Genomic DNA, 13,649 nt, shown 5'->3' with positions numbered 1-13,649 from the left:
TTTTTTTTTAGAAATTTTGTTTTGACCCACTCTTGAACAAAAGGTTTCTGACACTTCAAATATTCAAGTCACCTTTGAAACACTGAAAACCAAAAGTGCATGCATTTCTACTGCAGAAACCAAGCCCCCGAAAATATAAGCTTCCATCCTAATACCTTGCCTTCAGGTCCCAAAGGCAAAACTCTAAAATTTCCTCCCCAAACCCCTGCATCACCATGTCTCTTGCGCCCATTTGACCTGACATTAAACCAATCCTTTACCATGGTTTTGGTCAATAACTCCCTCTTTGGCTCAGTTTTTTTTTTGGCTAAACTGATCTCTGGAATGCTGTGGGAGAGTTTATTATGTTAAGAAATTACATATACATTTTATTGTTGATGGCAAGCTTTAGCGAAATGCTTTCAATTCTGTGACTTTGTGGCATTACTACAGCTGGGTACCAGATTAACCAATTCTCAATTTACATCCTGGTTTTCGAGGGTTTTCTTTCACAGTAAAACAGAATGGCTACAGTAGAGAGAAGCCAATTGACCACTGTATCCACGCTAGTACTCTTTTAGAATAATTTAGCTAGTCTCAATAATTTTTAGGGGACAGGAGAATGATTTAAAAGGAACCCGAGGGCCAACTCTTTCCTACAGAGGGTGGTTCGTATGTGGAATGAACTACCAGAGGAAGTGGTAGATGCAGGTACAGTTACAACATTTAAAAGACATTCGGACAGGTACATGAATTGGAAAGGTTTAGAGGGATATGGGCCAAATGCAGGCAAAAGGGAACTAGTTTATTTTGGGAGACTTGGTTAGCATGGGCAAGTTGGACTGAAGGGGCTGTTTCCAAGCTGTATAAGTTTATGACTCTAGCATCCCCGTTGCTTCCCAGTGACTATGAATTAACTCCAGATAATTACCCAAAACCCCTATGAAAGCCATGATTGATTCTTCCTCCATCGTAATCCTAGGCAGTATGTTCCAGATCCTAACCATCATCTGTGTAAAAACATATCTTCCCTCATGTCACCTTTGGTTCTTGTCAATCACATTAAATCAGTACTGTCTTGCTCTCAATCTCTCCACCATGGCAAATGTTTCTCCCTATCTACTTTGTCCAGAGCCTTCATGATCTTGATTATCTTGATCAAATCTCCTCTCATCTAAGAGACCAGTGTCTCCAACCTAACTTTGTAAAATTACCCTCATTCCCAGATCTATTCAGGTAAAGCTTTCTGCACCCTTTCCAATGTCTTCACAACCTTTCTAAGCAGTGGTGCCCAGAAGTAAACAAAATAATTCAGCTCAGGTTGAACCAGGTTTACAACAACATCCAGGTTTCTGAACTCTATGTCACTATTTATGAAGTCTAGAATTCAAAATACATTATTAACTCTTCTGCATTCAATGATTTGCGTACATATAACCCCAGTCCTCCTGCGCATGCACCCATTTTAGAATTGTATCTCTTATTTCATATTGCCTTTCTTCGTTTCTGCCACTAAAATGTGTAACTTCACACTTAGAGCTACAGTCATACAGCACGGAAACAGACCCTTAGATCCAACCAGTCCATTCCACCCATAATCCCAAACTACTCCCACCTGCCTGTGCTTGGCCCATTTCCCTCCAAACATGTCTCATTCATGTACTTATCTACGTGTCTTTTAAACATTGTAACTGTATCCCCATCCACCAATTCCTCTGGAAGTTCACTCCACACATGAAAACTTGCCCCTCATGTCTTTTTTAAATCTCTTTCCTCTCACCTTAAAAATATGGCCTCTAGTCTTGACATCCCACAATAAGGGAAAAGACACTTGACATTCACCTTATCTGTACCCCTCATGCTTTTATAAACTTCCATAAGGTCATCTCTCAACTTCCTATGCTCTAGTGAAAAAAGCCCCAGCCTTTCCAGCCTCTACTTGGAACTCAAACCCTCCATTGCCAGCAACATCCTGATAAATCTCTCCTGAACTTTCTCCAGCTTAATAATATCGTTCCTATAACCGGGAGACCAGAACTGGGCACAGTACTCCAGAAGAGGCCTTACCAATGTCCTGTACAACCTCAACATAACGTCCCAACTCATACACTCAAAACTCTGAGCAATGAAGGCACGCTAAATGCCTTCTAACCACTCTATCTACACGTAATGGAAACTTCAAAGAATTATGTACCTGAACCCCTAGGTCTCTTTGTCCTATAACACTACCCCAAGACCCTACTTTTAATTGTATAAGTCTGGCCCTTGTTTGTTTTACCAAAATGCAATACCTTGCATTTATCCAAATTAAACTCCACTTGCCACTCACAGCCCATTGACCCAATTGATCAAGATCCCTTTGTAATCTTAGGTAACCTTCTTCACTGTCAACAATATCATCAATCTTGGTGTCATCTGCAAACGTACTAACCATGCTTTCCATATTCTCATTTCAATCATTCACATAAATGACAAAGAAAAGTGGACCCAGCACCGATCCCTGTGGAACACCATTGGTCACAGGCCTCCAGTCTGAAAAACAATACTCCACCATCACTATCTCCTACTGTTTAGCCAGTTTTGTATCCAATTGGCAAGCACCCCCTGAATCCTATGTGATCTAACTTTACTAATTAGTCTACCATACAGAATCTTGTCAAAGGCTTTACTAAGGTCCATGTAAGCAATGTCCACTGCACTACCCTCATCAATCTTCTTGATTACTTCCTCAAAAAACTCAATCAAGTTTGTGAGACACAATTTCCATCATATAAAACCATGCGACTATCCCAAATCATTCCCTGCCTCTCCAAATGCATACAAATCCTATCTTTCAGAATCATTTCTATCAACTTATCCACCATCGAAGTGAGACTCACAGGTCAAAAGTTCCCAGGTTTCTCCTCACATCCCTTCTTAAACAAAGGCACAACATTAGCGACTCTCCAGTCATTCAGCACCTCACCCGTAGTTATAGATGATACAAATATTTCTGCAAATGGCCCCGCAATTTCCTCCCTAACTTCCCACTACATCCTAGAATACACTAGATCAGATCCTGGAGATTTATTCGTCTTCCTATTTTTTTTAAGACTTCCTGCACTTTCTCTTCTGTAATGTGAACTGTTTTCAAAACATCAATATTTACTTCCCCAAGTTCTCTAGCCTCCATTTCTTTCTCCACAGTAAAAACTGACACAAAATACTCATTTAATACATCTTCCATCTCCTGAGGTTCAACAAAAAGATGACTTTGTTGATCTTTAAGGGGGTCTACTCTCTCCCTAGTTGCTTTTTTGCTATTAATGTACTTGTAGAATCTCTTTGGATTATCCTTAGCCTTGGCAAATAAGGTTATCTCATATCCTCTCTTTCCCTTCCTGATCTCCCTCTTAAGAATGCTCCTACCCTCTTCTTCTGTTCAACAGATTCATTTGAACCCAGTTATCTATATCTCATGTATGATTCTTCTTTATTCTTGATTACAGCCTCAATATCTTTAATTATCCATTGTTCTGTAATCCTACCAGCTTTATCACTCTAACAGGAACATAATGAATCTGAACTCTCATTATCACACTTTTAAATCCTCCCACTTATCAGTCATCCTTTTACCTGTGAACAGTCTACTCCAATCAATTTTTGAAAGTTCTTGCCTCATTCCATCAAAATTTGCCTTTCTCCAATTAAAAACTTTAATTTTTAGGGGAGGCTTATTCTTTTCCATAAATATTATAAAACAAATAGAATATGATCACTGGACCCAAAGTGTTTCCCTACTGTCACTTCAGTCACTTACTTGGTCTTATTACCCAAGACAAAGTCAAGTTTTGCTCCAGCTCTAGTAGGAACATTTACATATTGATAAAGAAAAATTTCTTGATGACATTTAACAAATTGTTCACCATCCAAACCTTTAACACTATGGTAATCCCCTACAGTTATTGGAAAATTAAAAATCCCCTAGAATTACAACATTATTCATACATATATCTGAGATCTCTCTACATACTTGTTCAATTTCCCTCTGACTATTGGGAGGTCTATAGACTAATCCCATCAAGGTGACCATGCCTGTTTTATTTCTAATTTCAACCCATATATTTTCACTGAATGATTTTTCAGAAATATCTTCTCTAGTTACAGCAGCAACGTTTTCCTTAATCAAAAACACCACTCCCCCTCCTCTTTTGCCTCTCTTTCTACCCTTCCTATAGCATTTGAAATGCGGAACATTGAACTACCAGTCCTGTCCATCCCTCAGCCAGGTTTATGTAATAGTTATGACATCCCAATCCCATGTTCCCAAACATGCCCCAAGGTCTCTGCACTTCGCTTCATTGTCCACCCACCAGCATGTCTTTCTTAATTCATTACTTCTTGACTCTGGATTGCTCCTTGCTTGTTCTCCATGGCTAACCGATAATGTTCCCTTACTTTTCTCCATTTGTTCCCTTTCTGATAAATGATCCACTTGTTCCCAGCATCAGGTTGAGTCATCCTTCCTTCCTAAAGAACTAAACATACTTTAAATACTCCTCCCTCTCTTTGCCCTTTGTATCCTAGTCTATATTAGGATAACTAAAGTCCCCCTATTATAAATACTCCAAATCTAGTATGTGGTTACTACTTAGAAAATGCTCATCTTCAAATTCTCCTTCATTTTGGTCACAACAGTTCTGTTGGCACACAGTCAGTGAAATTTTTCCAACATATTTAAATGGTCTGGTGGTTCTGGTAGCAATGATATCGTCCTATCACAATCCATTATTCTTCTTGTCTTTAACTTTCATCTCTCTCCAATTGTATAACACAAATAGTATTTGCTCTATTTTCAGCGACCTGCTTCAACAAGTTCTGTTCAAAGACTTCCATTAGAAAACCATTCCATTCAGGGAACCCTATTTCTTCTGTACACAAATTATCAGTATGCTTGGAACTGCCAAGCAGAAAACACTGGCAATGCAATCCAATTCAACTGCAATTAGCTTTCTCACTACCCATTGCTTATTCAAGAAACCAATTTTCCTAATTTAAAATACTCCCCCGTCCCTTTTGATCTTCGAGGGACATCACCCAGACGAAAAAAGACATTTTGCTAGCACATGGATTATCACACCTGAACAACTTGTATCAAGGATTGGAATCAATAAATGTGGAGCTGGAAAAGAACAGCAGGTCAGACATCACCTGAGGAGTAGGGAAGTCAATGTTCGAGCCGAAATCCTTCATTAGGACTGGAAGGGGGAGTCAAGCCCACAAACAAATGGAGGGGAGTGGGCAGGGGGGAGGGTAGGTGGGATGGGCCTAGATGGGTGCAGTTAAGTGGTTATCACGTACTGTTCTGAGGAAGGGTCACCGGACCCAAAACGTTAACTCTGTTTTTTGCTTCACAGATGCTGCCACACCTGCTGGGCTTTTCCAGCAACTTCATTTTTGTAAGCGGTTATTGTGGTTGGTCAGTGGGAAGGGTGGAGCGGATAGGTGAGTCGGAAGATGGACAGGTTTGGGGTGGAGAGATTTTGAAGCTGGTGAAGTCAGTATTCAGGCCACTGGGATATTTCACCGTGGGAGCCCAATGGCCTAAATACTGACTTCACCAGCTTCAAAATCTCTCCACTCCAAACCTGTCCATTTTCCGACTCTCTTACTGTCTCCTTACTGTATCAAGAACTATTTAGTACCCAGTCCTGTCCTTCTGCGATTAATCTCTTACTATCACAACGTCATATTGCCACATGATCAACTGTGACTGAAGTTTAAGTTTATTATGCTCCACTCATTCACATACAAGTACAGTAAACACAAACTTTATTCCTTTTCCTTTGATTCTGACCACACTAAATACATGATTATTTTTGTATTATGCCTCTCCCAATTCTCTGCGCTATGATTAACATTTCTAATGTTACCTCCAAGTTCCTGGTCTCATACCAAGTTAATTTAAACCCTCCAAATAGATGTTATTTCCTTTGAGGTCCTTCTTAATACTTTCCTACCTTACTTAAAATTGCCAGCAGGACCTCATCCCTCTTTTTAGCCATGTCACTGTTGATGATCTGATATGACTTGTTACCTTTGGCTATTTATCCTCCCCCCGGCAGAGTGCTCTGCAGCCACTCAGGAACAATCTTGACTTTGGCACTAGGAAGACACTATACCATCCTGGATTCACATCTACAACCACAAAAACACCCAACTTCTTCCCTAACTATACAAATCTCTGTCACTATGGCTTTGTGAATATTCTCCCAAGCCCTTGTACAGCCAATTCAGCCATGGCCCTGCAGCCTTGGCTCTGGCTCCTCTCTCCAGAGGAATTATCACTCTCACCAGCATTCAGAAATCTTCATCAATGCAAAAATGGTAACAAATCTCAAAACTGTATTTTTTGTCAAAAAAACTTATAAAGTTACAGAAGCTGCCACCCTTACAGACTGCTGTTCAGTCAGAATTCAAAGAATTATTCCCCAGCACCAACTTTAAATTTGCAGTCCTACATAACCTTTTAGGCATAAGCCATGAAAGCACATTTTACAGGCTTGGGTATCTGTGCGACTGTATGGCTGTTGTGTCAACTGATTGACAACACATGGATGTTACATAAAGAAAATCAAATACACAAGTTTAGAGCAGATTTCTAAAATATAATTTATTCATATAGTCAGAGGATCACAGAATTATGGAACTTACTCCCCAAAGGGATGTCAACACCAGATCAACTGAAATTTTCAAGACTGAAATGTTTGTTTGAAAAGAGTAACAAGGGATAAGGATCAAAGGTGGATATGGAGCAATGGGAGTTTAATGGAGCTGAGATATAGACCAAACAAAAGGAGAACAGAAAGACATTGCAGACTCGAGAGGCTGAAATATCTATTGCTGAATTTCTAGGATGCTACAAATTGAAAGATAACAAAATTGTCCACATGACTAGTTGCCAGATCGCAGCACGGTCATGACTTGAAGCAGAGACCCTGACAATCTTCGAGATTTGGTGAATTAAACTGTCCATCAAAGGATGTACATAAATCCTGGTCAGTTCTTTAAAAATGAAAGTATTTTAATGTTCTGATTTTGGAGTTTTGCTCTAAGGCAACAGTCGCTCAAAACGCTCTCACCAATAAAGACAAAGCGCAATGCATAAATCCAGACAAGAGTTCTACCCCGAGTCAAATCCAAAGTGATGCGAGGATGCCTCCTGTACAAATGATCCTGCACATCTGGGCCCTGTTGAACTGGGAAATGGAGTGGAGGGGGACAAAGGAGGGGCAGAGAAGAGGGGCACAGGAACAGGAAGGAGCAAAGGAGGAGGAGGGAAGAAGGGCAAAGGAAGGGGGGGAATGGACTGACAGTTAACAAGAGGGGCAAAGGAGGAGGAGGGAAGAAGGGAGGGCAAAGGAGGAGGGGGGATGGACTGACAGTTAACAAGAGGCTGATGCTCAGGTTCCAGCATCACCTGTGTTGAAGTGCACTCGTTAGTGGTACCGATAGCAAAGTGACAGCAGCAACACAGAATAGCCACATCGGGACTCGAAACGTTCACTCTGATTATCTCTCTCTCTACGGATGCTGCCGGACGTGCTGGAGAAATTCGGCACTTTCTGATTTGGTTTTTGATTATTGTAGCAGGACTGTCCCTGCAACGCACTAGTGGTCGAATCCAGCGGAAATAAAGGCGCTGGGTGAAATCCCACCGCCGTCAGTTTCCAATAACAACAACAACAACAACAACAACAAACAACAACGATAACAAACAACGGCGGGGCCCAGCTGAACGAGAGGGAGGAAAATCACACAAGCTGCCTAGACCTATGCACGGCCGGTTACAGACAGTCAGTCCTGCCTTGCTTACTACACCATCTCCTTCCCACCAAAGCCAACCCAGAGCGGCTAGCCCCATACGATCCCGCGGGGCCCACTCGGCTGGAGCCGGCGGACGCAAACCAGAGCGCGCGGCCTGTTGCTAGGGAGACGCTCGCTTTACCTGGAGGGGGGCCGTTTGGAAACGCGCGAGCGGCCGAACCTGGCTCGAGTCGTTTCAAATGGCCCTGACGCCTGTGCGGAACCGGCGCGCGCGAGATCCCGCGAGATGTCACCTTCCCCGTTGTCGGAGACCAACCGTCTCCCTCGCCTCCCCTTGCCCACCGCCGGGAATTACTCACGTCCTAAGATCGCTGCTTTCGACATTCACCTTTGAAAAGCACGGGGATGCGGGGGGGAAGGAACGCAATCTTTCATTCACTGCCTTGACGGCGAACCACCAGGAACCGGTTTTAATTCACCCTCCCTTCCCCCGCCCGCCTCATGTCAGAAAACGTCAAACACGAAAACAAATGTCCGTCCTCTCTCCGCCCCCCCTCTCGGCGGAATGCCGCCCTGCGCGAATCAGCCTGTGATCGCACCAGCCGCGTGTCCATGGGAGAGTTCAACTGTAGAAGTCTTTCCGCACTTTGGGAAGCGGAGAGCACGGGATGTTTTCCGCCGTCCCGTTCCGCAAAGTAACTTCAAATCTCGCGCGACGTGGAGGAGGAGGGAGAGGAGGGATCGACAGCTGCAACATGGCGGCCGATCTACTGTGTTATGAACAGAGTCATCTTAAAATGTGAAGGGAGCGACCTGACTGCGCTAGGGGAGTCTTTAAACAGGGTGGAAAAATATCCAGGTAAAGAGACTGGAAGTTTGCGTTTCACGAGAGCCTTGCCGAGTTGTCTGTAGTTCTTCTTTGCATTTTAATTGAGGCAGGCATTGTTGGTGACGGGTGGATAAAGTGAATGTAGCACCGTGTTAAGTGTTTTCCTCAGTAGAAATAGATCATTTAGAAGAAGAACATACTCTGCCCACGTTGGGACCCCACGTTAAAAGTAGTAAAGCCAATCAAATGACTTGTCTGACAGAATTAGTGCATCAATTAGGTGTGGTGGTCGCTGGTTGCAAAAGAGCTTGCAAGAGGATTGAGTAGTCTAGATAGGTCAACAAGTATTTTCGAACCGGAGATGTTATTATCCTGACCTTCTGGCCCAGAAGTAGGGATACTATCACTATACCACAAAAACCCTTCAAGTTAATCGGTAAAACTATCATGTGCTGTTAGCCATGAAGTACCATTAGTGTTTGAGTACTGTTGATGTTGCTTCTGTAACATTTTAACATTAAACATGTTCTTAACTGACAATAAAGCATTACATAGAATGCTAGAATTAAAGTTTCTCCCCTTTTTTGCCATGTTCACTGCCAGAAGATATCTAGATTGGGTTTGATCTGGGGTTTTCTTTTTGAAGATGGAGATTCATTTAAGACCATAGCTAAGGTCTCAGTATGGTAATACAAAAAACAAGTGGCACAGAGTAGATAAGTAGAATTTATGAATATGTAATAGTAGTTAGAGTTTTACCACAAATGCTGGTAAAAGCAGAATTTAAATTTAGAGCATCCCAGGAGTAAGTGGACAGACCACAGACTGACTTGCTGTTGTTTGACAATGAAATGAACAAGATCAAATTCCAAATTTTACCTGTGGGACAGTAAAAATCAGCAAAAGGTTTACTTGCCTGTGTATATTACCTGATGCCATGAGACTTCATGGAGTCTGGCAACAACATTTGAAGAGTCTTGAGAGTTGCTCTTCCTTACTGTACAGCATTGAGAGTCTCCTGCTGGTGGGAAAGGACATATCCAGGGATGATTATAGAGGTATCTGAGACATGGGTTGTAAGAAATGAATATTTCAAACAGTTGCTTGATTAATCTTTAGGGCAGTACTCCCAATTTTGTGACTGGCCTTTGGATGTTAATGACGAGCTGATGTGGGTCTGAGTCCATACAGGCCCACTAGGGAGATACCTGTCCCTGATGCTCCTATCAATCTGAAACATTGTCTGTTTCTCTCCATAGCCTGACCTGCTAAATATTTCCTGCATCTGATTTTGTGTTGGATTTTTTAGTATTATGTTTTCGTCTTTGAGGCAGCTTTGTCCCTTTTTCTTACTTTTTCATATAGTTCTGCCCAACTTGCAAAACATCATTGGACATTCTGTACTGAAGACACTTTTTGTATAAATACTGTTGCTTGTGATTGCTAGAGTTGATTTGATTATTAACAGGTAAGCACAAATGCTCCTAAGTAATGCAAACTTGGACGGTTTGATTGAGTAACTTGCTTCTGTTCTCGGGGAAAGAATTGGAAAAATATCAAACTCGTTCTCTTCTGTTTGTTTTGAAAGTGATCCTTGTTAGCAAACACTTGTTTATAGACCTGAAGTGAAGAGAAATTCGTGTTAAGTAGCAAAATCCTCAGGTTCAAAGATATTTCAAATGATTTAATATCTATACCATTAGATGAATGACTTAAAACTTAAAAAGCAGATTTAAAAGTCTGAGAAATAACCGTTTAGAATGAGCAGCTAATGAAAGTTAAGAAAAATAATTGCAATAATGTTGCTTTGCCAAGGTACTGGTGGATGTGGTTGGGAAATTGGAGACAGAATTGCACTAATGGAATATGCGTGTGATGGTTGTTAGGATTTATTTTTTAGATAAAGTTTGTTCAATATTTTATATGGTTGTGAGTCAACCATTCATAATATGGATGCAGCAACTCTCAACATCTCACTGTTTGTTTTCTCTGCTGTTGACTATTTGTCACTGAATTTCAGGTCTTGATATTGCAGAATCATTGAAGCCCAAATGAGGCCATTCAGCCCATTGTGTCTTCGGCTGTCTAAGTGAGCATTTTACTTTGTGCCGTTCTTCTGCCTTTTCCCTGTAACCTTGCACACGCTTCCCTTTTAGTTAACAATGTTTCAATTGAACTTGTCGCCTTTGCTTGTTTTGCCCATTAATTTAAATCCGTTCAATCCCACTGTTGATCTTTTCAGGAGTGGGAAAAGTTTCTCCCTGTCTCCTCGGTCCAGACATCTCGTGATTTTGAATATCTCAATTAAATCTTCACTAAGCTGTCTCTTCTCCAAGGAACAGAGTCCCAACATCTCCCTCTTGGTTCAGAACTGAAGTCCCCCATCCCTGTGACCATTCTCGTGAATCTTTTCTGCAACTGTATGAATATTTTTACATCCTTCCTACACTGAGGCACTGCAAGCAATATTGCAGCTGAGGCCAATTGGTGTTTTATACAATTCAAAGTAACCTCCTTGCTATATGTCCAATTTAGTAAAGTCTGAGATACTGTATGCTTTATGAACCATCCTTTTAAATCTGCCACTTGCAATGATTTATACGCACAATTACCTTGGTTTCTCTGCTAGTGGTCTTCCCCTTTAGAGTTTTTTAATATATTTTTAATTATTTGCTCCATGCTCTTCCTACCAAAATGGACCACTTCACATTTCTCTGCCACAGGAGTTGGAGGCAAAGGTTTTTTGTACAGAGGGTGGTAAGTGCCTAGAATGCACTACCAGAGAACGTTATAGAAGGAGATACAATAGCAGTATGTAACAAGCATCTTGACGGGTACGTGAACAGGCAGGGTATAGGGGTATAAAGACCGTGTAGAGGCAAAAGGTTTTAGTTTAGAAAGATATCATATGTCAGTGCAGTCTTGTTAGGCTAAAGGGCCTGTCCTTGTGCTGTACTGTTCATTGTTCTTTGTAGCTGTCTGTCCATTCCACCAACTTTGTTCTTTTCAAAGTTCTACACTAGTTAAGATGCATCTTTTTCTTGTAAGGGCAGAAGAAATGTGGAACTCTTTTCCACCAAGAGCAGTAGACATTAGTTTGATTCTGAATCCGAGTACATATTTTTGTTTGATGTATATTAAAGATATACAGAGGCAAGGCACGCAGATGGAGTGAGCACATACTAATCAACTACGAGTTTACTGAATGGCACAACTGCTAGGAGTAGTTATTTCCACATAATTAAATGGAGTCTTCCACATAGTCCTTTCATTCACAGTGCACATGTCCATCAAATTATGCTCTTATTGTGGCACAGTTGATTGCCACATGCAGAATTATCTTTTTGGAGCCGATTCTTTGTCTTCAATAATGTTGGATGTTACTGGAGCTTCTTTGTAAATACTGTATTAAATTTTTTAAGCAATTTTCATTTCGTAGTTTCTGGGAAAGAGAAACAGCAGAGAAAAAATTGTGAAATCAACTGTGACCACCAGTTACTATCTTGATTTGTAACTTTCATCAGGCATGCTTGAATTTTCTAAACCGGGATGCATAAACATTGCATTTTACAACACTGAATGACATTTACTTGATTGTCTAATATATATAAGTTGATGTGCATTCTATTAATTTGATCAAAATTCTCAAACCGTGTACACGTAATTGTGTCACAAACAAAATTATGAGCAGTTCCATCATTGGTCTGATCTAAATCATTGATAAAAATGACAAGTAGCAGTGGTTTACTGCCTGTAACCTGGCCCTGCAGAGAGATACACTTCCTGATGATCTGCCTGCAAAATTGAAGCCATTTGTCTGTTCAGTAACTGCTGAACAGTTCCCAAAATATGTAATGATGATTAGTGAGTTTTTATACAGCACTTTATTAAGGACATTTTGGAAATGATTTTATCATCCAGTGATTTAGTAATCTCCAAGAACACACTCAGAATTACGAAAGAGGATCTTCATTCCTAAAGCCATGTATGTATTCCATAATAACTGCTGAACTCTTAAAGTAGTCAGAAATCACATCATCTGCAACTGACATCAAACTGACTGGCTTGTAATTCCCAAAGTCCAATTCCTTCCAGTCAATTATAGGAATTGCAAGAGTTGTCTTGCTGTTTGTTGGTAGTACCCCAGATCTCGAGAGTTACTGAATATGAGCCAGTAGTGCACACAATATTTCCATTCCTTAAATAGCCTGGAGTATTTGGAATCAGTCTGAGCTGCATAATCATGAAATGTTTGAAGTTTGGCTAATAGCATTTTCTTTTGCAGTCAGTCTATAAGTCAATTTTTTACTGTACCTAAATCAATTGCGTTTGGCATCTAAGCGTCATTATCCATGATTAAATATAATTCTCATTGATTATTTCACGCTTGAGCCAAATCCTGATCTTTGTATGTAAGATGTTGAAAGTAAAATTTAATCTACCTTAAAGTTCAGCAGAATAAATCCGTATTTGCAGCTGGATTTCAAAGCAATATGGGACTGTATAGCAGCTGGTGTTATACATATTTCTTGAAGGAAAACAAGGATAAAATCCCTTGGTGTCATCAATTCCTGAGTTCTATATGCTACAAAGCCCAAATGGCCTGAAGTTTTGGGGGAAAAAAAACTGCTAGATAGTATTGGAAGAGCAATCAGCACCAGCCCAACATGTTACTAGTTCTCTCATAATGTACCTTGCTACCTATTTTGGCTTCTGTTTTTATACATGGGCTTACCACAATACTTGTTCATCACTCTCTAATCAATCAAAATAGATTTGGTGTGTGACTTCACAGCAAGATGCCCTTCCAAGATGCCACTGTCTCTCCTTCTAGAAAGTAAATTGACTGAGATAAGAACACGAGAAATAAGAGCAGGAGTAAGCCAATCGGTCACTCGAGCCAGCTCTGCCATTCTGTAAATCACCTTTCCCAGGCTTTAACTCCACTTTTGAGCCACCTCCTTGTATTCTGAATGCCACTATTTTAAAAATCTTCCTATTGTCTGTTTATATATTTTCCGTGATCTGGCTTCCA

The 13,649-nt window shown here is 40.8% G+C and overlaps 2 protein-coding genes across 4 annotated transcripts in view; one reads left to right on the top strand and one right to left on the bottom strand.

Moving 5' to 3' along the window:
* The window catches only part of pphln1 (periphilin 1), a 137,677-nt gene extending 129,399 nt beyond the window's left edge, over positions 1-8,278 (bottom strand). Inside the window, exon 1 of the mRNA XM_048607823.1 lies at positions 8,145-8,278. The gene's annotated coding sequence lies outside the window, so the exon portion shown is untranslated. The remainder of the gene's footprint in view (positions 1-8,144) is intronic.
* Positions 8,279-8,358: 80 nt separating this feature from the next.
* zcrb1 (zinc finger CCHC-type and RNA binding motif 1) overlaps positions 8,359-13,649 on the top strand; it is a 35,074-nt gene continuing 29,783 nt past the window's right edge. Inside the window, exons 1-2 of one of the 3 annotated variants that reach the window (XM_048607549.1) lie at positions 8,509-8,644; positions 10,650-10,703. The gene's annotated coding sequence lies outside the window, so the exon portion shown is untranslated. Of the gene's footprint in view, positions 8,645-10,634; positions 10,704-13,649 lie in introns of all 3 variants that reach the window. The other 2 variants (XM_048607548.1, XM_020517640.2) reach the window with 2 other exon arrangements.

The sequence above is a fragment of the Rhincodon typus genome, chromosome 18 (assembly GCF_021869965.1).
Source record: "Rhincodon typus isolate 14 chromosome 18, sRhiTyp1.1, whole genome shotgun sequence".
Taxonomy (NCBI): Eukaryota; Metazoa; Chordata; class Chondrichthyes; order Orectolobiformes; family Rhincodontidae; genus Rhincodon; species Rhincodon typus.
The sequence above is the reverse complement of the archived record's forward strand: the minus strand, read 5'-3'. Positions and strand labels throughout refer to the sequence as shown.